This window comes from Larus michahellis, chromosome 3, assembly GCF_964199755.1.
Source record: "Larus michahellis chromosome 3, bLarMic1.1, whole genome shotgun sequence".
NCBI lineage: Eukaryota > Metazoa > Chordata > Aves > Charadriiformes > Laridae > Larus > Larus michahellis.
The window spans coordinates 78665141-78691791 of NC_133898.1; the positions used below are offsets into that span (position 1 = coordinate 78665141).

General features: G+C 41.6%; 1 protein-coding gene across 3 annotated transcripts in view; it reads left to right on the forward strand.

The window, feature by feature from the left end:
- Window positions 1-10187: 10187 nt before the first annotated feature.
- The window catches only part of HS3ST5 (heparan sulfate-glucosamine 3-sulfotransferase 5), a 197975-nt gene continuing 181511 nt past the window's right edge, over window positions 10188-26651 (forward strand). For 2 of the 3 annotated variants that reach the window (XM_074580914.1, XM_074580915.1), the window contains exon 1: window positions 10188-10911. The gene's annotated coding sequence lies outside the window, so the exon portion shown is untranslated. Of the gene's footprint in view, window positions 10912-11034; window positions 11220-26651 lie in introns of those variants that run through there. The other variant, XM_074580916.1, reaches the window with a different exon arrangement.

Below are 26651 nucleotides of genomic sequence, written 5' to 3' on the forward strand. Positions count from 1 at the left end.
AAAGGCTTCTAGCCATTGCACCAAGCAGATTTTACAATAGCTTTCCAGTTAGATTACATAGGAAGAAAGCTTTTAAAAGAGATCTTGGTAGACCTAATCCCATTGTGAATGGGATTATTTGGCATATGCCTGAGCAAAGAAGAAAATGGGGTACATGAAACATGTCCCTTCCATTCTCACTAGCAAGGCTGTGGGGCCATCAGTGCCTCTAAATTGCTCTGAAAGGGTAATATATGGTTCTGTAATACCTAAATGTATAGAGACTGATCTTCAGTGATGTGTGTCTCTTAAGGGAAAATTGAGCAATACCACAGATCAGATTCCCAAAACTGGACTTGAAAGATTAATTTGTACACCAGCTTCTAAATATGGCACCTAGAAAGACAATGTACACTTTATAGGATGTCACCTGCAATGCAGGTGACACTTATCTCTCTCTATTTCTGCCAGCTACATGTATCATGAAATGCAAATTTACTAAGCATGTGATGCTGAGTGTTTGGATTTGTTACAAAAAAAAAATCTGTTAAATATGGAAGTAAGTGAAAACAGTCACGCTCAAAGGCAGTTCTTGAAATACATTATTCAACACGTACTTGTATATATTTACTGTTTTTTTTCCATAAACCTAGAGTCTGAGTTAAAGAAATTCAGCCATTTCCATTGTCCAGAGCTTGTTGTGGATCAACAGTTCAAGGATGAAAACACATCAGCAGGGAGAGGGTGCTGAAATGTGCATAATGAATTTTCTGAATTCTGTAGAGAAGAGCAGAGGGCCCAGCTCTGCAGCATGTCTCCACCGTGATAGAGATCTTTGGATTCAAGTAGCCACATGGCTCAAAGCAGCAATATGCTGAGTGGCACAAACAGAACTGGCAAACTTAGTAAACTGATGGTGGTTACAGAAATGAGCAAAAAATCCAATGTCCTGAGTATTATTCCATACAGACCTGACCTTAACTAGGCTGTTTTAGGAATATTACAGATTAATGAGGTGACTGTCTATCTTGGCCTAGCAAAGCATTTCCTGACCAACAAGACCCTCACCAACAAGAAATCAGTTCAGAGGAAATATTCACTTGGTGATTCTTACAAAACTTCCCTCAGATAAAAGTCCTCACCTGTGTGTTTTAGCAGAGAAAAAGGAGGGCCCCCTATTGTATATCAACCAGTCCTTCTTAATCTAAAGGGGTTTCGTTTTCAGGTTCAGTGGAAAAAGAATATGAAAATAACTAACAGTTTGTGTCCCATTGAAATTCTGTGAAGACGTAACTTAGCAAAAGAAGTTCCCTGTTGTGGACAGTAAAGGAAGAAATGGTCATAGTTTACTATTTATTCAATGTTTGTTCCAAATCAGAAAACAAGAAAAGTTATCCTGGCATCACTGTTGATAGAAAACTTGGAGAAAGGAGGAAAGGCTTCCGGCCCACAGCAATTCCAAGCGTTTTCCCTTTCCTTTAGCTCTGCTTGGATCCTTTCTCCCCCTATAAGTGCAATATTTTAAGTGCTCAAAATAATGTGATGACAGCACCAAAAGTGAAGTGGGCTGTCAACTTCAAAGCTGGAAATTTTCCAGACGCTTCTAGATAGTAGACGAACTTTTCCAGTTCAGCTCCAAAATAAATGTTCAGCACATTTTTCAGTAGCAGATCATTCTGGGATTTAGATTTTCACTATGCTTTAAGAACTAATACGCAGTTATAATCTAAGTCTAAAGCATAGATGGGTTCCAGTTTACCTCATACATGGATTGTGAAGATATTTTTTATTTCTACAGGACCTCTCCTCATCAGGGCATAGGATGACTTATCCCTGGGGATAAAGTGGGACATGTCTTAAAAAATGTTGCTATCTGTTTTGTCTCTGTCCTTTTTTTTTTTAATTTTTTAAAATGTATACAGTGAAATAAGTTGCAGTATGCATTTCAACAAACATTTCTTTCTTAAACCTTTTGAATGGTGACATGAAGAGTGGGATACTCTCCCCTTGCATTGCTGGGAAGTTCCAGCAGGATGCTGGAAAAAACAGCAAAACTGAACTGTTCACATATTTCTCACGCATTATGAGTATTTTATTTTTGGACGCCCTACTTAAAAACCTGGGTGTCATTTGTAGAAGGGCTCACCTGTCAGCCGAAGTGAGCACACAATAGCCTTTCAACAACTAAAATGATAATTCCTTGGTAATTTACATCTACTCTCAAAATCGGTGGATACTCTTGCTTCAATTTGTTACATCTCAGTTCTCATCTCTAGAATGGGAACAATGGAAGCACTGTGAAAGCAAATTAATATTCTTTTGTGAGGTATGCAGATACCATATTGACTAGTATCAGAGAAAAACCTCTGAAGATGCAATTAATATTTTCCTCAGTAGAATTTGAACAAATTGGTAAAAAGTGTCTGATCTGCTCAAAGGCCAATGAAAATAAAAGGCCTTTGACATAGTCACCTACTTCTCTCTAAATTGGAGAGATATGGATTTGATGGGTAGACTGTTTGGTGGATGAGGAATTGGTTGGAGAGTTGCATCCAGAAGGTAATGGATGTCAATGTCCAGATGGATGTTGGTGACAGAAGGTGTCCCTCAGGGATCCGTATTGGGACTAGTACTGTTTAATATCTTCATCAATGACATAGACAGTGGGATCGAGTGTACCCTCAGCAAGTTTGCAGAGGACACCAAGTTCAGTGGTGCGGTTGATAGGCCTGAGGGACAGGATGCCATCCAGAGGGACCTGGAAAAGCTCGAGAAGTGGGCCCATGTGAACTTCATGAGGTTCAACAGGGCTAAGTGCAGGGTCCTGCACCTGGGTCAGGGTAACCCCTGGTTTCAATACTGGGGGATGGGGGATTGAGAGCAGCCCTGCTGAGAAGGACTTGTGGGTACTGGTGGATGAAAAGCTGGACATGAGCTGGCAATATGTGCTCACAGCCCAGAAAGCCAATGGTATCCTGGGCTGTGAGAAAAGAAGCGTGGCCATCAGGTCGAGGGAGGTGATTCTGCCCCTCTACTATGCTCTCGTGAGTACCTGGAGTACTATGTCCAGCTCCGGGGCCCTCAGCCAGAAAGACATGGACCTGCTGGAGCGAGCCCAGAGGAGGGCCACAAAAGTTATCAGAGGGCTGGAGCACCTCTCCTATGAAGACAGGCTGAGATAGTTGGGGTTGTTCAGCCTGGAGAAGAGAAGGCTCTGTGGACAAGTTCTTGCAGCCTTTCAGTACTTAAAGGGAGTTTGTAAGAAAGATGGGGACACTTTTTAGGAGGGCCTGTTACAATAGGACAAGAGGTAATTGTTTTAAACTAAAAAAGGATAGATTTAGACTAGATATAAGGAAGACACTTTTTACAATAAGGGTGGTGAAACACTGGAACAGGTTGCCCAGGGAGGTGGCAGATGCCCCATCCCTGGAAACATTAAAAGTCAGGTTGGACAGGGCTCTGAGCAACCCGATCTAGTTAAAGATGTCCCTGCTCATTGCAGGGGAGTTGGACTAGATGACCTTTAAAGATCCCTTCCAACCAAACCATTATATAATTCTATGATAAAACAAAACTTTACACAGCTGCTTAGTCATTGAGCAGGACTCATCTTCTGCAATGATAGACGTCCTATGCTGAAGGAAGAAAAAATATTACATGGTTTTATAATTTTAAACTCTGTTATAACATATATCCACAAGTAGGGAAGGAGAAGAGGAATGGAGTTAGTAAAGGTGACTTCATTTCTAATGTTGTCTAATACATGACAGCAACACTGTATTGTAATAACAATTAGAGGGTCCGCTTCTTTCCTTCCTCTCTCTCTTTCCCTTCCCTTCCATTTTCCATGCCTTTTCTATTTTTCAAAAAAGACTGGACATAAATATTTCAAAAAATGGCCTGATACCAACAAGATTCATCATTGAAGTCAGAAAGTTAGACCTACGGGATATGTTTCTGCCAGTAGAGCTAATGCCAGGCTTGACAATGGCAACAGATGGTCACCCCTTGGGTAGAGCAGCACCAGGGGAGAGTGAGGAGCACACTTTGCCAACAGGTTTCACAGATATTTATTGATAACAGTGAAACACTGAGGTTTGGGGTGGTTGGTTCATTTCCAAGATCTGCACAGCAGTATGCTCTAGTATTACAGACTTTCCTGTTTCTTTTTCTGCCTTCGTGTCTTATTCCAGTTCTCTCACTCTCTCCCCCACTTCTGGGACTTCATTCTCATCTTCACATCTTCACTGGCCTGCTTCCACCTGACTTTTTTTCACTTAGCCAGCTACGGTCTTCAGTATTTAGATTTCTTCTTTTTCCTTATCAGCATATCCAAATTATAAACTTCTCACATAGTTTTCCCATCTGACTACCACACAGACAAATCTGTTGTCTCTTCCCATGCTCCTTTCCTGCACCTAGCAGTTAGTCATTTGAGTTCAGTCTCTTCCTTACCAGTTCCTCCCAGGTCTCAGGTATTTCTCCCACACTTTTTTACCATGGAAATGCCTGTCACTTCATCTTTGCCAGCTCCCTTGTCCCAAGAAAACCAGGGAAGGCTTCTTGCACTCCTGCGCTCAGCTGAACCAGCCTCCTTAGTGCAGCTTTGGCTCTAACCAAATGAAGAGCAGAGGAGAGACAGACTCTCTTGCTTAAAAACAGCAGCATTGGGAGAGACAAAACCAGGCAACATCTTAATACACCTGGCCGGAGAACAGCTAAACATACACAATTAGCTGCACCTATAATAAACTGCTATTTAGCATGTGTGAACGGAGCATTCAAGCGTTCACAAACTGGAAAAAACTCAATGATTTTTTTAGGAAGGTTCCAAAGGGTCCTCAACTAAACTAATACTTATCACCCTGCCAAGTTACAAGTCTCTTCTCCATTGCCTGCAGGTCCTAGAGTTCTTAAAAAGCACGTATTACAAGGAATGCATTAGCAAGAAATAAAATAATGTCCCTCAATCTTGTTCTTGGATATAGCTGAGCCATTTGTCAGGTACGCCTGAGGCAGAGCTCCAGCAGCATACAGAATTTCAAGTCGAATCACTGAAGTTTAGCAAACTTATACGAAGCTAAAAGCAGTGTAAGATAACGACAATGTCAGGAAGAAACACAGAAGGGGCAGTAAAATAGCTGAGAGTTATTCCTCTTATATGTAAACCTCAGCTGTTTTCCCTATGCTTTTCTGAATGGAAAACAAGAGCCAGTAGGCCTTGTATGTCAATTTGGAACTGAACAGAAGACTAAAATATCATAAACCTGGGAAAATGGTGACTAGTATGGCTACCCAGTGACCAAATAACCGTACATATCCATTGATCTTCTATCAAAATTAATGTTAGGTCTTTGCATGTAATTTTTTTTTTTCCTTCCTAAAGGGAATCATACACGGACATTGGAAGACAAAATTTGATTCTAAGCCTAGTATCTTTGGTTTATTTTTTTTCCCAACATGAAAGTCCTTCTTTAACATGCTAGTCACATTTCACTATGATTTTAAACAAGCTGCCTCTCAACCTATTATGCTTTAGTATGTTTTCCTGTATATTTAGAAAGAGTTGTCAAAACTCTGAGGTGCTGCAGGTAAGCCTGTAAAGCAGAGCTTCAACAAAATAAAGAAGGAGATGGTATGAATTCTGAAATAAATCAAGGTTAGATTACCTTTGTTGCTTTGTATATCTAAGATTTGAATTGATTTTTCTGGCATGAAAACAATGGGGGGAGGGGACTTCTGATAAAATGCTTTGCAGAAAACGGAAAAGTCAATAATATGCAGACAGCTCAAAAATATAGTATTTACTGATTCAGCGAAGCATGTTTTTAGTGGGTTATGATGGCAAGTTCCAACCTAACAGAAGTATATCAGTTAGATTTCTTAAAAATTGTATCTATTCTTGTAATACATGAGTTTACATGATCCTGTAAGATCATTAAACACCTTAACTTTTTATTAAGTTCTTGAAGGGCACTTTTTTTTTTTTTCAAAAAATAAGGCTATCTATCTGCCATAAATTAAGAAAAAATTGCGGTAACAGACACTTCAGGTAAAACAAAATTCAAGTTTGAAAAATTGGGGTATGATTACATAAAACATACCTTTATGACAGACCAGATGTTTAACAAATAAAGTGACACTCTATTTACCAGAACTGTTACTGAAACTTGAATTCTAAATTGAAAATGCAGGCAGAATATATTCCTATTACCATTAGCTACATTATATTTTAGCAGCTGAGACCATGTGTCCATGTGCAACAAAACAGCATGGCTTTTAATGGTCAAGAGTTGGATTGCGAACTGAATTGCATATTTTGTCAAAACACCACCATTTCAAGCTACCATCTTGGTTCCTTACCAAGATATAAGGAAGAGTAGCCATCCTGTACCAATCAGTGTCATTTTCTCCATCATTTTGACTTTCTTAGAAAACCCTCTTGAGTACCAAAAAGCTCACTTGGTTTTAAGGGGTCAACGAGATTACAAGCCAAAGCAGCCGTATCAGAAGCATAATAAAGGCTGGGTGTTTCAATCTTACCATTCCTATCTATTGTTGCTGGCTTTGCTTTTTTGCAGAGAATGACACGTTTTGTTTTTTATTTTATTATCAAAGCCTGTTTGTAATAAATGATAAACACTTCTTCAAGTTACAGTACTGAAAATGAGTGCAATAAAGCTGCTGGATAATATACCTTGTAGTAGAAAAAGAAATACACTTTAAAAGAACTTTACTAAAGAACAGAGGGCTCAGCTTTGTATTTCCTTAAAGTAATGGCAACCAAGTATCAGCTATTTTTGTACTACGTGAAAGGTGGGAAGCTTGGGTAGCCAGGAAATTCACACTTTTGCATCAGCTAATATCAATGTGATTATCCTACACAACATATCCAAAAAAGGTGTGATGCCTTATACCTCTCCCATACCACAACAGGCAACTCTCAAGTCAGGAGAAAACACTTTGGACTTAGTGAAGAAAACACAGTGAAAAAGCAACCAGCTAAAATATAATATTTAACAGGCTATCTACAGTAGCGCTAAGCACTCATTCATTTTTGAGCTATTAACGACTACTCTTGCCACAACAGGTTGAAATATAGCCTAAATTTAACACTATTTATACAGCGTAGATTTACATCTCTTTCCCATCCCAAACGTCTGCTCTTGAAGCCAGACAGTCTCATGCACTCAAAACATTCTGCTAATGTATCGGTCACTTCTTGATTTTGTTACTGATCTTAATGAAAATGGGATCAAGACTTCATTTTCTCAGATTAAAACCATAAAATAGCTAGCAAAGAGTCTTGGGCCTTTCTTTCTTTGGGCTAAGATGGCACAGTGCCAGCTGACTATGTCTGAGGAGTCAGTTAGGGTGACAAGAAATACCCCTAAAACCTTCCTCCTTGGGGTAAAAAAATGAACAAAGATTCTCTAGGAAGTAGGTGAGTCCCGTGAACTTAGATTTTTTAGCATTTCCCAGAGTTTCATGGGGTTTTTTTGGAGAAGGACTTTTCCTAAGCCACAGAGGATTTAGAAGCAATGTGTGGAGGTCTTGAGAGGATGCAGGTGTTACCCTACACTCCTCACCCCCTAATGAGCAATGGGATGTGTTTTACAGCACAGCCTGACCGTAAGAAACGAGATGAAGGTCTTCTTTCATACTGTCTCCTTCACTTGAGGTGGCATTTTGTTTCCAAGCCCAGTTTCCCCTGTAACATACCAGCTTCTTGTATTCACTGTTGTCACCCAGGTGGCCCGACTCCCCATCCCCATCACCTTTGCCATTCCTTTTCCCCAGATCCTCATGGCATCAGGTGTCCTTTTTTGCACGTATTTTCTTCCACTCCCAGACCAGGCAGCTCGATTTTGCAGTGACAGATTCAACTTCTCTGAATGTAGACTTTCCAAAACAAGTATTTTGGAACATGGCTATTAGGACCACAGCCTAATGTCAAAATATCCTATGCCAAAAAACCCACAAAACATTGTACTTTTCCACAGATGTATTTCTATTAACTAAGTTGCTTGTGTAAAGGTGCGAGGTATAACTTTCATATTCTTTCTGTATCAGTGATTCTATGACTTTTCCTCCAAGAGGTAGCAATTTTTTATAGCGCTCGGCAGGGGGTTGAGAGCTGTGGTTTTAGCTTTGCTTCTTTTCTATATTCGTTTTCTATACTGTTTTTTTAATGATTTTGAAGTATGTTATATATATAATGGGTATGTACATATATAGCATGTACACGTGCACACATTTATGGATGAATATATGATTTCAGACAGAATGTATTTGGATTAAAGGGCATACACATCTATGTGTGTATACATCTATAACATATATGGAACAAAAAAAGGGCCCTGTATATCCTATTTTCATACTCTAATTTTGATTATGTTGGGTTTTGCTTGGTTTCTCTCTGTAAAAGAACCGGAACTAAAACTTTAGACGACACATGGTCTACATAATACATAATTAAATGGTGAAGGTAAAATTATCCAAAATCCTTGTTATAAAATAAGAATTTTTCATATGCTGCTGTCCACCTTTGCACATATTACCTTAAGCTTGGCACAATGTTTTTACTCATAAAATGAACACAAGGTAGCAAAAAGACCACAGTATACTTCTTTCTTATTACTTTCATTGTTGAATAGACCCTTTTTAATTGCGACATAGGAGAGGGGTGTTTACTTTGAAAAGAAAATAGCTTGTCTTTGAAATATAAGAATATGATCATGTGCTATTGTTGCCTGCCAACAATGAGCTAAAGAGGTTAATGGATCATAGGTCTGGCAAACAGCCACGCTACCTCCGGCTCGATACATTTATCTGGGTAATCTGGGTTAAGGTTTGGTGTTATTTTATTTTTTTTTCACCGGGGCATGAATTGTTGGTAAATAAAAGTTAGATCTCATCCAATCTTTTTTCCGAAAACAGCACCACTTATCACTGATCTTGCTTTCCGCAGCGGGAGGAGGGAGGGAAAGCAGCCGGCGGCCTCCCGCGCTCCCCGGCGCCCCCCACACTCGGGCGCTGCGCCGCGCTCCGCGGCTCCCGCTCCACCCCGCGCCGCCCGGCGCGATTTGCGCGGGGTCACGGCACGCCCGCTTGGCGGGGGCGAGCAGCTGCGCGGCGGAGCGCAGCGCGGGCCTCCGCGGGTATCTCCGCGGTACCGGGGGCCGGCTCCGCCGCCGCTGGGCACTACCTGCCCCCCCGGGCTCCTTCCTTCCCTCCCTCCCTCCCTCCCTGCCGTGCCAAACCCGGAGGCCCAACAGCCCGGTGGAACGGTCGCAGGGGTCGGGGTCCTCTACAGGCCCCCGGAAAACTCCACTTGCAACTCAGAAACCACCCCCTGGAGCCACCTCTCCAGCACCGGGGGGGGGGGGGGGGGTACGTGTGTGTTTTGGTTTGGGGTGGGGTTTTTTTTGAAAGGGAGTTTGAGAGAGAGAGAGAGAGAGAGAATTACCGGCAGGAAGGGAAAGCACACGAAAAGTATCCAACTCCCTCTCGCCCATCTTGCATGTTTCTTGGGTGCTCTGTTGGAGGAGCCAGGCGGCAGCGGCAGCGTTATAATGCAAATCACAAAGCGAGCAACTTTCAGTGCTGTGGTGGTTATTTTTGATTTCTCTCCCGAGAACGGGCTTTTTTGGTGTGCGTGTTGCTTTTTTTTTTTCACCCTTTTCCGTGTGATTGTTATAATTATGCCTTCCCTCCCTTCTCTGCCTGCTCTCCACCCCCCCCCCCCCCACCCCCCCCCCTACACGAAGCCAGGCAGTAACGATGCACTGCTATCCTCGCTCCCTTCCCGTGGGTCATTCCGCTCGGGCAGAAGGTGAGCCGAGCAAGGGGGGAAGCGGCGGCGTTTGCCGGGCATTGCCGTGGGGCACCGCACCGCTCCCTCACCGCACCGCTGCCTCCTCATCCCGCCGCCCCCTGCCTCCCGGGGCCCCGCCGGCAGCGCTCCGGGGCAGCCGGTTCCCCCTCTCCGCCCCTCGCTTTCCATCCCCTCCAGCCGTCTCCCGGCCCGGCCAGCCTTCCAGCGCCGCCCCGGTGCCTGGGGGAGCGCGGCCGCTGCCCCGCGGAGGGTCCGCTGCACCCCCGCGCAGCGCCGGCGGAGGGCCCTGCCCTGCCCTTCCCTCGGCAGCACCTGCCTGCGCTGCCCGCTTCGGCGGGCTGTGGAGGGAGGGATGGAGGAAGGGATGGAGGGAGGGAGGGAGGGACGGAAGGAGGGAGGGAGGCTCCTGCGTACGCGGGGAGAGGCTCCGGCTCCCAGCTGGGCGCTACCGGCAGCGGCAGCTGCTGCCGCGCTGCACCGCGGGCGGTGGCGGCTCCCGGCGCGGCGGGAGCGCGCCGCTGCCGCGGGACCGCAGTTTTGGGGCGGGGTGGGGGTGGGGGCTCAAACCTCGGCCGGGAAGTAGAGTCAGAGTTTTACTGTATTTTTTTTTCTATTCTTTCCTGGTGATAGGGCTTTTTTATTATCATTATTTTTAATCCCTCCCCCCCACCCCCCTCCCCGCCCGCGGCGCGTGTGCCACCGGGGAGGATGCGCGCCTCCCCCAACCCCTTCCCCGGCATCTCCCGCCGCGGCGGCGGGGGGCAGCGGGGGGCGGCGGGGCCGGGGGCGCGCCGGGCCGCACCTGGCCGCGCCGCGCTGGGCGGGCTGCGCCCCCTGAACTCCCCCGCCGCTTCCCGCCGCCCCTCGGTTGCCTGAGCCTCCCCTCGCCGGTGCCCAGCAGTCCGCACACACGCACGGAGGGACTCACTCGCTGACTCGCAGCGCTCTGCCGAGCTGCCCAGGCTGCCGAGCAGCGCAGCGCCGCGCAGCCCCCTCCCTCCCCCTTTCCCTCCTTCCCTCCCTCCCTCCTTCTCTCCTCCTCCTCCCTCGCTCCCGCCCGCCCGCCCGCCCGCCGCTCTGAAGGATGCCCGGTAAGTAGCGGCGAGGACCGGCACCTCTGCCGGTGCGTGATCTAACGGGTTAGGGACCGCTTTATAACGCCCGCCGGGGGGGGGCGCGGGGCGGGGGGGCGGGGGGGGGAGGGCGAGGGGAGGGGAGATGACAGCGATCCGAGGCAGGAGGCGGCGGGGCTCGCCGGGTGCTCCTCAGAAGGACTTTTAGGCTGCGCGGCCGGGGCTTGGATGTGGGCGCCGAGGAACGGGGTCTGTGCAGCGCAGTGGGCACCGGCCGGGGCGGGGGCTCTTCGCCCGCGCTGCGGGTCGCCGCCTGCAGCACGGCGGTGAGTAACGGGGCTCCTCGCCGCGCCGGGGTCCCCCGGGGACGGGGGAGGTGTGGAGGGTGCCCTGCCGTGCTGGGGGTTCCCTTCTCGGCGGCTCCGCTCCGCGCTTTGCTGTGGCCGGGGCGCGAAGGGCACGGTGCCCCCGACGCGCCCCGGGGACTGCGCCCTGCTTCTCCCCTCCTGGGTCCCGCGGGGGGGCTGCCAGCGCCGTCCGGTGTTTCGGGAGCCGCGGTGCCGCCGTCCGGGCAGAGAGGGAGCTCTGCCGGGCACCTCACCTGCGGAGGGGAGCACCCAGGGGAGGAGAGCGGAGCCCCGGCCGGTGACCGGCACGGCGGCGAGAGGCTGCCGGCAGCTCCCCTGCCCGCTCCCCGTCCCGGCCGCTCCCTCCCGTGCGCTGCAGGGGGCTCCGGGGGCAAAACCCCTCGTCCCTTAGGGAAAGCTTAATGTTTGCAAAATGTTTGATATCGAATAGAGTGCGTGGCTTTGCTTCGCCCAGGTGTCGCACGGCTGGCTCCCAGCAGGCTGGGGTTCAACTCCGGCTATCAAATGCCAGGGCCACCGGGCAAGGGGCTTTTTTGTTCTCCTATCGCCTGGTGCGATTTGTGGGAAACATATAGAAAAGCTGACTACTGCTGAAGATTTTTAAGTGGTTTTTGTGAAATAATTTAATATTTTTTTTCTTACTTTTACAATGTCTACTTTGACAATGATGTCTTTGCTCACTGTGTTTTGCATCTTGGGTATGATAACTCTCCCATTGAAGTCAATGGCAAAACTCCCAATTGACTTCAGAGGAAGCAGGTTCTGGCCAATACCGAATACTTTTCAAATGAAAGGGACTAGACAGAAGGCTGAGAGATGGCAAAGTGAGAAGATGTATAAAAGAAACTTAATTTTTAAAATACAGTTTTTTAACCAGAGATTAGCTGCACTGTGTCAGAAACATCCTCTAGATTTTCATTCCCACTTTGCAGTGGAGAAATACTGGAATGATTTCTTGACATGTTTGATATCAAGATGGACTGAAGCTGATTGTTTTCCCCATAGACATTATAAAGTATTACCATATTAGTACCTTACACTTTTCTGGTGTTGTGTATCTTTTTTTCTCACTAAAAAGTTGGAAGCAGAGGGAGACCACTGAGACAATTGGATGGGCTCCGATTGACTTCATCGGCCTGTGGATCAGGCCCAGAAAGGTTCAATAGAGAAGTAACAAGAGAAATGTAGTACAGTTAGTAAGGGAAGGTGTTGCGTAAGCATTTAACTCATGAACAGCCTCCCTCTAGGGAGGAGAAAAATCTAAATGTACATTAGTTCCTTATCCCCTTTTTAAGAACTCTCTCACAACACAGACACAAATAAGAAAGAATGCTTCTGATTAATAATTAAAATGAACATATTAATATGACTACAAGGAGGATTTTATGCAAAAATAATCCATTAGCAAATGGAAGTTCTAGTTCACAGAACATCCTCTGTTCAGTGCAGTATTTAGATTGGGAGCAGTCAGATATATAAAGAAACACCAAATAAAAATATTGATGTTCAAAGAGAAAAAGCTAGTCCCTGTAACCTGGCCAACCACTTTCAATTGTTTGGAGTGCCTTAAAAAGGAAAGTGTGAAGACATACTTTTTTTTTTTTTTTTTCAAATCTGAGTGTTGAAAGAACCCCGAAAATGCTGTATGTGGTCAACAAGTATAGGAATTATGCCCGTACTCTGTGAAGAACGTGACTATTACATTGATAAGAAAAATAACCTTGGTTTTGTCCAATAGTAATGTTTCCCTTCTAAGCATAAGTGTGTGTTAATAGGCAAGTATAAAAAAAGTTTAAGGTGCTGCATCTCTTATTCATCTTTATTTGTAGGCATCTGGTAGAATTGTCATTGAATTGAACTGAACGTGCCACTGATACTTAACTGTGAGCAGATTAAAATGTTCATGTTACAACGAAAAAAAACAAACCTGTAAAATGGACAAATGCTTCACTGGTTATCTCTTCTCTCCTTGCAATTACATGGGGAAGACAGAAAGCTCCTTCTTAAAAAGTCATATTACAGGTTCCTTTCTAATTTCCCTGTGAATTCAAATGTTTATTTTATCATGTGTTATATATGGAGGTGAAGGGTACGTATTTTATGGGACATTGAATGGAGAAAAATTTTCTTTGAGCTGCTTTGTTGCTTCCTGTATTCTCCACTCTATCTGCTGTTTACTAACACACTGTGATGCCACAATCTATTTATGTTGATTATACTTTCATTTCAAGCCAAATGTAAAAAACATGGTGATTATTTCTATATTAAGAGTTTTGGACTGTGTTTTTTTGAGGGGGTGGTGGTGTTTTTTTTAAGGTCTAAAGCAATGCTTAATCCTCTTTGCTTGCTTGGATGAAGAGAGCGGTTCTAAAAATGAGGATATATATATTTGCATAAATCTTCAGTTTTGTCCTGAGATCCATCATTTGAAATTCTGTATTCTTTTAATTTTGGTGTTCCAATACTTATTCTTCATACGTGCATATGGAAATGCAGCCAGATGTTCTTGTGGACAGCATCTCCAAAATAGAAATTCAGGTTTTTTTAGGCTTACCTGTAACTGAAGAGTATATAAGATCTGGGTATTTAAAACAGGGTTGAAAGAAGGCAGATAATGAAGTACTGGGGATCTCCAGGCCATGATTCTGAATATCCATTACTCACTTTTAGGGTCTTTATAAACCTCATCCTGTTTTGAGGAATAAGTGCTGTTCATCTTTATTCACATATCTCTTTTTCTAGACTATTTTTGCTGTCCATTGCCTGACTCCGAAACGTGTTTATGCCATTGTATTGCTATAGTTGTTAAGTGAATGGTGGTGTTTACAGGTCTCTCAGTATTTGAATTTAGGAAGCAATATTAGTAGGATTGTTGAAAGTGATCTGAATTTTGTAATTATTACACCTTTAAAAACTTTTTCAAAATAAATTTAATTGTTTGTTAATCCTAGAACACATTTGTCAGATAATTTATTTAGGACTATATTCTTCTATCCAGCAATTTAAGAACAAAAGCCTCCACTGTAGCTCAAATCAATCAAAATATTGGTTTTAGGTTATACATTGTACATATGGAACCTGGCATGTAAAGCAGATGGTATGTAAAATTATGCATAGCATGTCTGGAGAGCCATACAATATCTAAATGCAGTGCAACAGAACAAGGAAAGAGTGTCACATGCAACTTAAAATATCAATCACTGGCCTATGTCTAGTCTCAACTGCGCTTTGTTTTCGTGTGTGCATGTGTGTGTGTGGTGTGTTCAATTTTCTCTTACTTCAATCAGGACATTTCCTTGAAAATATGATCTTTCCTAGAAAAGCAAGCAGATTGAAATGATATGCTACTGGCTAAATGACATAAAGATGGATATACAAGAAAAAACTATTTTAGTATAGTTTGGGTTCGGAATACAAACGCATGCAAATTAAAGAAAGAATCAAGAGCAGAACATTTAATCTTTTTAAGGAAAATGGCCAGACAGTATTTGCTATCAAGATTGTGTTTTTCTGTATTATTTATGCACTTGGTTTGCCCAGCCTGGCAATATCACTTAATAGTACTTCTGTCCTGTCGCATGAATACCGTGTTAACTCCACACGCTCTCTCTCTCAAGTGTTACAAGTCTGTAAGCACAAAATTTCTTCCTGAACAAACAAGCATTACCGTGCATTGTTAACACAATCAGATGAAATGGTAATTGCAGAAAGATTCACATCAGCAAAACCCTTAAATAAATATTAGTCTTTAAGCATGTGCTGACCTCAAAGGGGCCTCGTCACCTGTTTTGTTGAGCAAAGATGCTTTCGTGATCAATGACCGTGAAAAGTAATAATTTTTCCAAGTTTATTCAAATGCTTAAATTTGTGGTTATTAAATATTTTCAGCATCGGCCATCTTTAATTTTTAACTTCTAGGGCAAGAGCTTTAAATAAATAAATATTTGTTTATTTATTTATCTATTTTAAGTTTTGTATACTTTAGAAGTACTGCAAGCCTTTACTTGTTTTAAAAAGAGTTGCACAGCTGTACTGTTTGATATTCCTAATAAAAATTAACTTTTGTAGATAAAATGTGAAGGATGAAGTTTATAATGAAGGACTACCACAAAGTGAACTCTAGGTATAATATCAGGAACTAATGCTGCATAACGTAGACTTTAATAGACAATTTTGTAAGATCCAGACATTTTTCAAGGAAGGAAGTTGAAGGAATGCCCCCATGTTTAAGCTGTTGAATATCCCCAGACATTTTTAAGACTTTTTAAGGTACCTGAGTTGATATAGAATGTTTCACACTACAAAAAAAAAAATGTAATTCCTGTACTTTTTGTGCACTAGCACCTTTATTCCTTACACCTCTTGTTTCTTGCAACAGTGTTTCTTGAGAAAATACAGCATTTTGTCGGGGCGATTAAAGTAACACATTTGTCCTGATATGTTACAGAACAGTGTCTATCAATCCATTTCTCTTTTGGATATGAAAGATCTTTTATCCATTCAAATCACTGTAATACAATCATGTATTATAATGGCTTGAACAATCTTGACTGCGTACAGTTGCTGGAGTCTCCAAAGGACCGCCATAAATAAAACTGTTAGACTGTGTTATAGCAGATACGTATTCAGAGTCCACCAAGGGATGACAGGATTTTATATGACAGCACAAATCGCTAATAAATGTCCTCAAATGTTAAAAATGATTGGTAGAAGGACTTCACGAACAAATTAATAATCGATATATGTATATATATATCAGCTATTTTTCTTTAAGAGTATGTAAAGGAAATACTAATATTAGCAGGTTAATCCTATGTAGGCTTAAGCGGAAAATGAGCCATCGAACAAGGGATTTGTCCTGTACAACAGGTACTTAAGCTTGCTCAGTAGCATGTAAACTTTCTGCACTAGCTGACGGACTTCCAACCTACATCAAAACCTCCTTTTGCAACCCGGTGTTGCTGCTATGATGACAGCATTAGAAAACTGGCATCTCATGGGAGACAAGTCAGTTCCCATCAATGGAAACGATTTTACACTGCATCCTGGTTTCTGTGCAGTCAGGTTTGTTTTTATTTTTTCTCTTACCAGATGCTATTACAGAAGGTCTTGACTTTTTGCCAGATGTACAGGCACAACTTGAGTTTGGCAAAACCCGAAATGAACTCAGAAACAAAGTTGGAAATGGTGGAGACATGGCAAAATGAAGTGAAAATATGTAAGGATGTGTTTTGCTGGTTTTTTTTTAAGAGAGGAAAAAAAGTACTCTTTTATGAAACATCCGTAAGACAGAAGTAAAACATAAAAATAAATGCAACTGAGGTTAAAAATAAAATTATGAAAGTTGAGTTACCTAACGTGTTGTGGCCACGGAAGAAGTAACTAAAGCTGACATACCGATAGGATGGGAGTTTCAAAAGAAGACAAAAGCCAGAAAATAATAATTTCCCATGTTGGAAATCCAGATGGCCCTAGCAGATTTTGTGTGTATTTGTATACACATTTATCTGTGTGTGTACACGTGTGTACATATTTATTTATTTTTCTTCTTTTAATATCAAAATCTGCGTAGTGCCCTAGTTTGTTACTGTCTGGTTTCCTCAGCCCAGCAGAGATTTGGTGGTTGCTCGTCCTTTCTGACCATGAAGATACAGAGGAAGATATGACAGCACAATAAACAGCTGAGAGTGGTTAAACTGTTTCCTGAAGGTAAAACAGCAGGGTCCAATGGTTCTCCTGCAGAATGTTTTAAACCCAAGGTTATAAATAATAGCCAGTACTGCCAAAAAAATATAAAAAAAATAAACCAACCAAAAAAACCCCCAACAAAACCCCAAAAAACCCCAAAAAACAACGAAACAAAAACCCCTAAGTGAATCCTATAAAAGGAGAAAACAAAATGAATCCTCACTTCGGTATCTAAAACCAATGTTACACTATGTCCCGAAAAACATGAATCTGAAAGATATTTTGCCAGCTACAGGCTAGTGTCACCTACAATCACAGTCAAGATCTTCCTGTTAAGACTTGAAAAAGCAACTACAGTCTTACATTGAAGAACCAGGAAAGATTATCAGTGAATGCAATGTGGAGCTTTAGGAAAACAGAAGACGACAGTAGAGCAGAGGAGTATTTGATACAACACTGTATTTGATACAGTAAATAGATACACCATTTTTTAATACCAACTTTTGATGCTGAAAAGACAGTTGACTGGATTGGGTGGAGCTAACTGTGGCATGATGTCAGAAGTAAGATTTAGGGAAAATTATTTTAGATAATTTGCTGCTGCGTGTCCTCACCTTGTAACTGCTGTATAAGTATAAATAATGTCAGAGGTGTCAGCAAATCCTTCCTATTTATGATTTCACAATCCTGCCTTTTGTAAAAGGATTAATCTCCAATGTAAAGTAAAACAGATTTGCAGTAGGAAAAAAGTCTATGAGTGTAGAGTCTATCAGTATAGTCAAACAACATGCCTTTATTTGTCTTCCGGTGGAGAATTACACTCCTGAATGGTGATGCACAATCTGGCTAAATCAATCTACTATAAGCTTTTTGGTAAATAATCCTGAAAAAGAAAATGTGAATGTTACGCTTTTTACCAACCACAGAGTTTTTTCACGCAGAGGTAGAAAAGATTTGAGGAGAATTAGTGACAACTTGTTCTAGGATTAGAAGTTCTCAGTTTGCATATACCAAACAGCTCTGGTTACAAGTGTCATTGCTAGCCCTTCTTTCAGTATCCTATATTCAATGGTTACTGGCCTAAGAATGAAATTCCCTTCCTTCAGGTATAGCCAAACAACCTGGGCTTCAAAAAGTTGAACTGTGCAACTGCAGAAAATGGAAACACAGATCTTCATCCAGATCTACCTAAAACCATGTTTCATTTCTGTGGTTGCTTTCCCAGCAGTTCCTTCAAGACCGTTGGCTGGCTGCTGCTGAGGTAGATCCGGGTGAACATGAATCAACAGCTCTTTCCTCCCTTCTGTATCGGTCCCAGTGTTGTCATTGCCTTTGCTTCTCTCCTGAAGGCTATCAAGGAGACTATTTATGGTGCAGATGCTTCAGAGACATTTTCATATGCCTCCACCTTACACAACTTAATAGCAAGAAACAACAAAGGATGAATTTCATGACAGAAGCTTTGCCTACCAGCATTATCCCTGAGCAGAAATTAATTTCTTTAACAAAAATGGATTGGAAAAGATTTATCTGTCATTGAGATCTGTCATATTTCTCCTTCTGTAACAAAGCGAACTAGAAATTTTCAGTTTGTTTCAGAACCAACCAACCAACCATATAAGTTTCTTATGTCATTTTTCTTTTCTGCTTTTCTTTTTGGGGAAGCAGGGAAAAAATTCAGTGAGAAACAGAGGGGAAAAAAAGAAAAAGAGATAAAAATATTTTTAAGCTTTCAAACAATCTTCTCTCTTACACAAAGTAAATATGTCTGATTAATGCCTCTTTATTATGCATTGCCTTGAAAATGTTCTGTATTAAATTAAAAAAAATCCTTTTTTTTAATGTCACTTTCAAATGCATCAAAACATTTTATTACAAAAATCTTGTCTTTGAAGATGTTTCAGTCAGCTCTCATGAAAAACTTGAAGCTGGTTGAAATGTCTTTGAAATCTATGTTTTTTAAACATAAGTTCCTTGAAACCAAAGCTGTCTGTAGAAAAGACTTATTTTCATACATTTTCTGTATGCTGTGATAATATATCAATTAAAAGGTATGTTTTTCTTTTTTTTTTCCATTTATAAGGTGGATTTTTGTAAAAATAATAAAAAAAATGTAAAAACCCAAGAAAGTCCCCAAAACAATGACACAAGATTCTTGATCTGTCTCTAATCAAAATGTTTTTCTTTGTAAATGTTTAACATTTTTAACTTGCTTTTGCAACTTCTAAAAAGAATTTCAAAAGCTCCAAACATTTTTCTTGATGGGGAGAATACCTCTCGCCCACTTCTAGAGCCCGCAGCTTTGGGTAGACCATGTTTTTTTCTCTAGTGGATAAAGTGAAAGTACAGGAAAGGTAACCAGACTTTTTCTTGGAAACGCACTTAGTGGTGGAGGGTTGCTTACTTTTTTATTCCTGAATACAGCCCATGCACTGAGGCAGACTTAAGGTGGTAACATAAAGAAAGAGGGAAGGAAGTGTCTTTGTGCTGTAACTAAAAAAAATAGCGAGTGGGAAATCAGGTTTGTCTTTTTAACAACTTTAAGAGGAAAATGTTCTCTGACCAAACTGTATTTAGGCTCAGAATGTGGGATTAAAAGACTAATGGCCAGCTGGAAAGAAATCTAGTTTCCTTAGTTTACTGTTTCAGGAATTTAAGTTTAATATGTGTTGTTTATGTGACTTGACGGGTATCAGTAAGCAGTACTTATGGATGAGACAGCTTGCCTCTGGACCCGGGAGCGTATCAGCACCAGTGCACTGGATCAATATGGAAAGCACAGCATGGGGATACAGTGCAAATCCCCAGCACGGTGGTAGACAGAAGCTGGCCACTCACTTCTGTTTATCCCCCAGGGACACGAGAGAACAGATTTGTCATGGGTTGTCTCTTTTATTCCAGTAATAATGACAGATTAGTTGGGAATGTTTACTGTTGGAAGACAAATTTGGAATGTTTGTTGTTTTGATTTTTTTTTTTTGTTCTATTACAGCTGCATTTCTCCTCCTTGCCTATATTTTTTATGAATAAACTGAATGATGCAAGGCCTCCCTCTTGCCTGGAGGCCAGCTAAGCATGGCCACTTCCATATGGTTAAGCTTCCTTAGCCTCCCGAGCACAGGCTGCATCTATCCTGCCTCTCGGGAACGGTCCCCAGGCTGGGGTAGTGCCCTAGTTGTGCCCAGGAAACCCTTCGGAGATGGCTGGTCAAGTAGCCAAGATCAAAAATGTGTCAGGGACTGCCCTGAGATTTTATGTTTTAGAAAAAAACAACAAAACCCAACAGTTCCAGGGCATGGATTCATGCCCTAGCATTATTTAATTCGCTTGCATAGATGTAGTCTTAGTATTATTTAGGTCAGTATGACTCTAAATACATACACATTGTTTACTCACTTTCCTTGTTAGGAATGAACTCCACTGATTTAAGTGGTGTTACTACAGCACAGCATGATGTTTTTGAAAATAGTGTAAAAGGAGCTTAATATTTGTTTGTAAGCAGTCATTAACGGCGGTATATGCCATAATGTTCTGAAAGCAGTGGAAGATTTAAACATGGTAAGATGTTTTAGGAAATGGTAGCTAATTTTCTGCATACTTTTCATTATTTATACTTATGTTTCTCATTGAATGCAGGGGTCAGTTTATCCAGAAATCACTGTTATAGGAAAGCTTATATCTATTTACAGTGCATTTGTTGTAAAAAGTTTTTAAAATATTGAAAAATATGGTTTACAAAAGTGAGGGTACTAGCACTTCTCAAAGATACATTACTAACTTTTGCCAGAGAATAAAAATGGAGACAAAAATCCTTATTTGGTAGAATATTCAGTATTCTGTGTGTCAGAAAAAAATCATGACAAACCTTTTAGGGTGTGGTCTCAGAAACCAAACTCATTTAAGCTTTAAAATACAGACATTCACAGCTAACTGAAAATTATGCTTACACAGAATAGTTGGATAATATTTGAATATGTAATTGTCTGACAGTGGACTAATTGCACAACAAAAATATTTTTTCAGTTAGTTGTGGAGGAAAAATACATTAATTTAGAGTGGTCCTTATCACGGGTTTTTATTTCTTGGCGTCTAGCATCACTGTGGCATCTTTTGCAACGTCTACAAGTCATCTTCTCTACTCTTTCTTCATCTTTTACTGGTGAGCTTTTGCAAGGTTTTATGATTCTTTCACCAATGCTGGATAGCACAACTTCAAAAATAGTGAAAATTAATCTAGGCACTGACAAATAAAAATGTTGCCCAGGAGAGATTCTACTTCTCATGGTAATCTTTCAGTACCGGTTTTGTGGTTCATGGGTTGCACGCATAAATTACAGTGCTCTTGGGGGAAAGTCACCTAGCAGAGAGATAATACTTTCCTACCAGTGGTAAAATAATTGCCTCCAAATGCCGTGACCCCAGGTGCGTGGTAAGACTGAATCTCAGGGGGAAGGTCATGAGGTCCCAGTGCCTTCTCTGGACAATGCTTTCAGTTAGGACTCCGGCAAGCTGCATTGATTTAATACCTTTGGTGGTTTCAAATTGGGAGAAAGAAAAAAACTAAATCTTTTAGCCATTTCTTCCTCTAAGTGATGCTTTTAGGATATCTCTCAGGGGAGTTTCAAGGAGTCTGATTTAACTGTTGCGTAAGTACATAAATAACGAACCTGATGGACCCAGCCTACAAAATGATTAGACCTGAATCTGATAAATAGGCAATAGTCAAATATCAGTTTCATTATTCACCAGGAGCTATTTGGCTTGACCAACAAGGAAGTGAAGAATTTTGTAGAAAATTGAAACTTAATGAAGCATACCAGGATTGTGAGCTCAGCTTTGGTTTGGAAGTTGGGATGACATACAGGTCACTTACTTTGCTTTCCTATTGAAATCACTGAGTTCCCTAAAATGCTTCATGCTTGGAAAATTATGTGTGATATGCAACTCCATAAATACATTTTAAAACAAAAGGATAGTAATAGATATTGAAAGACCCCTAGTGAAAATCTGAGAAAGGTACTGTATGATTATTTATGATATACCTGTAGATACTGAGTTTTAATTTATTCTTCAGTACATACTGTACACACTTATCAAAATGTAAATGCATTTTATCACTAGATATGGGATATAATGATTAAGGAGAACTGAGTATGGTCTAAAAAGTTTAACTTCTTTATCTGTGATACTTAAAAAGGAATAGTTAAACAAGTAGCTCCAAAGCTGTCCTGGAGCTTCTTTGATGTGTGGCTGAAGCATGTCTGCTAACCACAACCATAATTCATGTTCTGAGGAGCATCCTGCTCTTTGCATCCTGCCATAACACCTCTGGTGCCTCTGCCTTTGTCTCTTCTCTCCCTTCAGTTCGGTCTGTGGGGATGGTAGCTCTCAGTCGATGAATACAAGTCATGCAGAGCAGAGGAAGAGGAACTCTTACCAAACGGTTACTAATGGATAGTGAACTAGTAGCCAGTCTCAAATCTGGGGCAGACACAGAATTTCCCACAAGTTTGAGATTTCTTTGGGCATCTTTTTTTAGAAGATGCAGCCTTTTCATCCAGCCTATTTCTTGGAAAAAGCCCTAAAGATTACAGCCTAGCTCTGCAAATCTCTTTGCAGACCGCCTCTATATCAAAACATCGTCATTTGTGGCAGTAAGTGTAAGCGTCTATTAAATATCTCAGTCTACGTTATAAAGGTACTTTGAACAGATGTTAGGTTGAGACATCCAGGGAGAAAGATCATGACACGTTTGGTGACAGTGTGGTACGGGTGCCAATAGCTTCCAATAAACTATGAAAAAGCAGCTGTTACCCTGACCAAAATTGTCCCTTCCTCTTGCCTGCTTTCAGCGGGTGGCAGACCTGACTCTGACCGCACCCCCCCCCGAGCTAACCTTGAAGCTGCTGTTACGGTAATGGAGACCTCTCTATTAGCCTGGTCCTGCAACCATTTGGCACAGGCTATCGCAAAATTGTTCTTAGCCCAACTGTGTCAGCTGCTGCCTCAAAAGTGATACTGTCTGCTAGTAACTCAAAGTATAACTCTGTCATACATACGCTTAGTGCAGTATGGTTCTTAAAAAGCATTTTAATCTGCTGGCATTTTAGCTCGTAGGCCTCTGGGGTCAGGTTGAAAAATTACACTAATGCTGAACTCACTCTGATATTCTGGGCGGCCTTCTGAATTTTAAACAAGTATCCTCAGAAGGCCACGCTTTTCAAAAATTTTCTTTAAAACCACACACAGAATTTTAAGCTCAGTTCAGTTAATAGCACACTGATATGCAGGCTGAAATTTATAAAAATGCAGGGTAAGAATCTCTGAATTTATAGATAGTGACAGTTATTTTAGTTTTCATTATCTGAGTATCTGACCCATAGATTGCTAACTATATGAGTTCTGTATTACTGTAATTGTTGATATGTGCATCTGAATTAACTGTTTTGCATTGTTGGTTTTGTAGTTGACTGCCTACTCAAAAATGTGGGATTATTTTGAAACCTATATAGAAAGTAATCCTTTTATAACCTGGAATTAGGCAAGGTGAAAGATACAGGTCTGTTTTTCCAAACAATGGCATTCCTTAATCCATTCCTTCACATGTATATAAAGAAAAAACACGATTACCACCTCTTTGTCTTGAAAAAGTTTTATGTAAGTATTTCTTATGTAGTTTATCCAGTATTTGTTGCTTCTCCTGCTGCTCTACTTGTATGTTACTGATTCTCATCACGCAGCGATCCTCATGCCCCCCAGCCTGAGTTTTGCAGCTTCCTCTTTTGCTGTAGCCTCTTCTATTGTGGAATTGAATCCAATGATTCTTGCTTGTCCAGGCCAACCCGTTGGGCTCCTCCTCTGGTCCTCTACCACCTCCTCCGGTCTGACCCTGCCCTCGCCCTCAGGCTCTTTCCAAACCGCAGATTGCAGCGGGCATCCAGCCATGGAATGGGACCAGCTTTTGGGCACAAAATAAACCCCACTGCTTCTAGGCAGGGACTGCAACCCGTTAGCCATCTGTTCTGATGGATCATTAGGGATAAAGGCCACCCAGAAGTAGTTTTTAGCATGGCCTTAAGCAAGTGTATCTATGGTTTATCTGAACCCTCTTTTGCTAACAGCCTTAGAGGCATGCTAGATCTAACCTCCCCTGTATTGAAATCAAATTTCAAAAAGCTGAAAACTGTTCCCAGCTCACAGCATATCTTCTTACTCGGCTTGACTAGAGCTGTTCTCCTCTGGGAGGAGGTCTTTTTGAGCCAGAGGGAAAGGAAGGATGAGTTCGATATATTCCTTGTTCTACCAGCTGCCACCAAACGTATTCATCTTGCCTCCAAGGAACAATAAGTCCAGATCCATTTGCACTGTGCACCCTGATGAGACAGAGTGACATCTTCCATGATAGGTGATGAGGCTGTGGTTTCAACCTCTTTTTTTTTTATCACATCTAATGAAGAATGCCAAAACAGATGTGTTTCACTGTTGTGCTTTCAGGAGCAGAATGAAGTAAAAAACCTAGGATGGCTGCTACAGTGAAATCTTGCAGCATGCTGCGTACCTGGACCATGAGAAAAAGATATTCTTTGGTTTCCCAGATAAGTCAGTCTTTTCTGAGGTCTTCAGCAAGCTCTAGGAAGAAAGTTTAACAACTGCTCCAACCTCGTGTTGGAAAAGGCTTATTAACTTCAGCATGTGTCCAGCCCTTTGCCAGTTAGCAAAGAGTTTCTAGAAAGCTTCTTCGGCTCCTTCTAAGATCATGTCTTATTTTTAGATTGACAGAAAACTGTGCCTGGCAGTGACATCTGCAAGCTATTCTTTCTGGGGCTGAATGGTTGCTTTTATGCTAGATGTGTGATGCATAATACACCAGTTCTGCTCTTTGAATAGAAGGAGGGCAGGGTTTGCTTCAGAAGGTTTATTTTATCCTTGTCCTAGTCTAAAAATCATTGGCTTCTTAGGAACTGGCCGACTTTTTTTGGTTGTTTGTTGAGGTAGATAATAGTTCTGATTCTCCACAAGAGATTTTGGTACAAATATGCTCCAAATAATGCAAATAAGAAAGGTATGATAATGCTTCATATTATTACAAAAAAAAAAAAAAAAAAAACCAGAAGGAAAAAAAGATTATACAACTCCACAAATAATCCATTACTTTGGTATACAAACTGTTCTGTTAATATATATGAGTGTAGTTGTATAGAAGATGTGAAGGTATGTCAAGAAATCCCCGTGTCTTTTGATGTTTAGACAGCTCTTCGAGGGTTCAGGTTTGGGTCCTTATGAGGACAGAGTCCTCTTGTCAAATTATTCTAGTCGATTATTTGTTCATTTTCTCATTTGGGAATATCTTTGCTGACAGAAAACGGATCAAAATGGCATTTCATTGCCTTTTTCTTCCTCTTGGGAAATACACATAAAGTTGCCCCTCTTTTTGTGAACTGCAATTGTGATTGTTATCCTACAGATACAGGTCTTGAATAATGAAATACCGCTTTGCTTGCCTTCATCACGCTAAGTGATCCATCTCGATTCTTCACTTATATGAAGAATGGCCTATGCTTTTTTATCCTTTCCTCTCTCCCAGAGTTTGACATAGAATTTCAGTGTCACAGGAAGAAAATAACAACATTACATCTGCGCAAAAATAATCTGCTTTACCATATATCATTCTCAGTAGCATCACACTTTCACCTTTTTCAAAATTAGACGACGGATTAATAAATTGGCGTTTGTTCCAATCATAATGGAAAACTGTGACTACTTAACATGCTCATGCCCTCCCTGTAATTGAAATTTGCAAATATTAATGAGATTATACCACTGTTCTGTCAATAAGTATTATCAGCTGAGTTCATTTATGTGGAGGTCTTGGGATTTCTGCAGAATGGTTTTGCATTGTCACTCTAAAGATTTCATTATAAATCTAACAGATCCTGACTACCTCTTTTAATTAACTCAAGCCCTCTCAAACTTTACATAGCATGTCACTGGGTATAAAGTATACAGCTCTTGCACGTGTAAGTAGACAGGGAGAATGCACGCTGACGTGACTGTTGCTTATGAAGAGTTACAACTGTTTGGAGCCTTGTGGTTGCTTCCCTAGCTGAAAATAAGTGAATGACAGATAATCCAGATCTATTCCACGTGTAATTTGTTCCTGCATGAATATATGTCTCTCCCAGGCAAAAAAACCTGTTCAGCACTGCCTCTGGCAGACACAGCCCAAAGCTCCCACCTATTTCTTATACGGCAGCTTTACAGTAAAAAGTGACCTTGCAGTTAACAAACTCCTTCATTACTCATGCAAACCTGCTGGAAAAAAAGTGTTTACTTCCTTTACACAGAGCCTGGTGTAGCCAAAGCTGAACAGTTGTACACACACAGAGAACAGGAAAAACGTATGTAATAGCACCGCTTGGTGACGCCTGCCGTCAAAATATCATCATTGGGGTGGTTCTAACTACCTTAGCTGTGTTTAATAACTGTGAGGAGTTGACGCTCAGTTTTGAAGGGGTTATCAGTCTCTGAAAATGTCCCTGAACTGAAATTTCCGAGGTGGGCCTAGTGCTGTAGGTACCTGGGAAGCTCAAGGAAAATGGTTTCTCTTTTTACCTTTAAGGAAAGCTCCACAATGATGTTAATCGTTAAATAGCAAAGGACTTGAATATTTTTAATGCCTGAGAAAACTGAAACTTCCAGGGC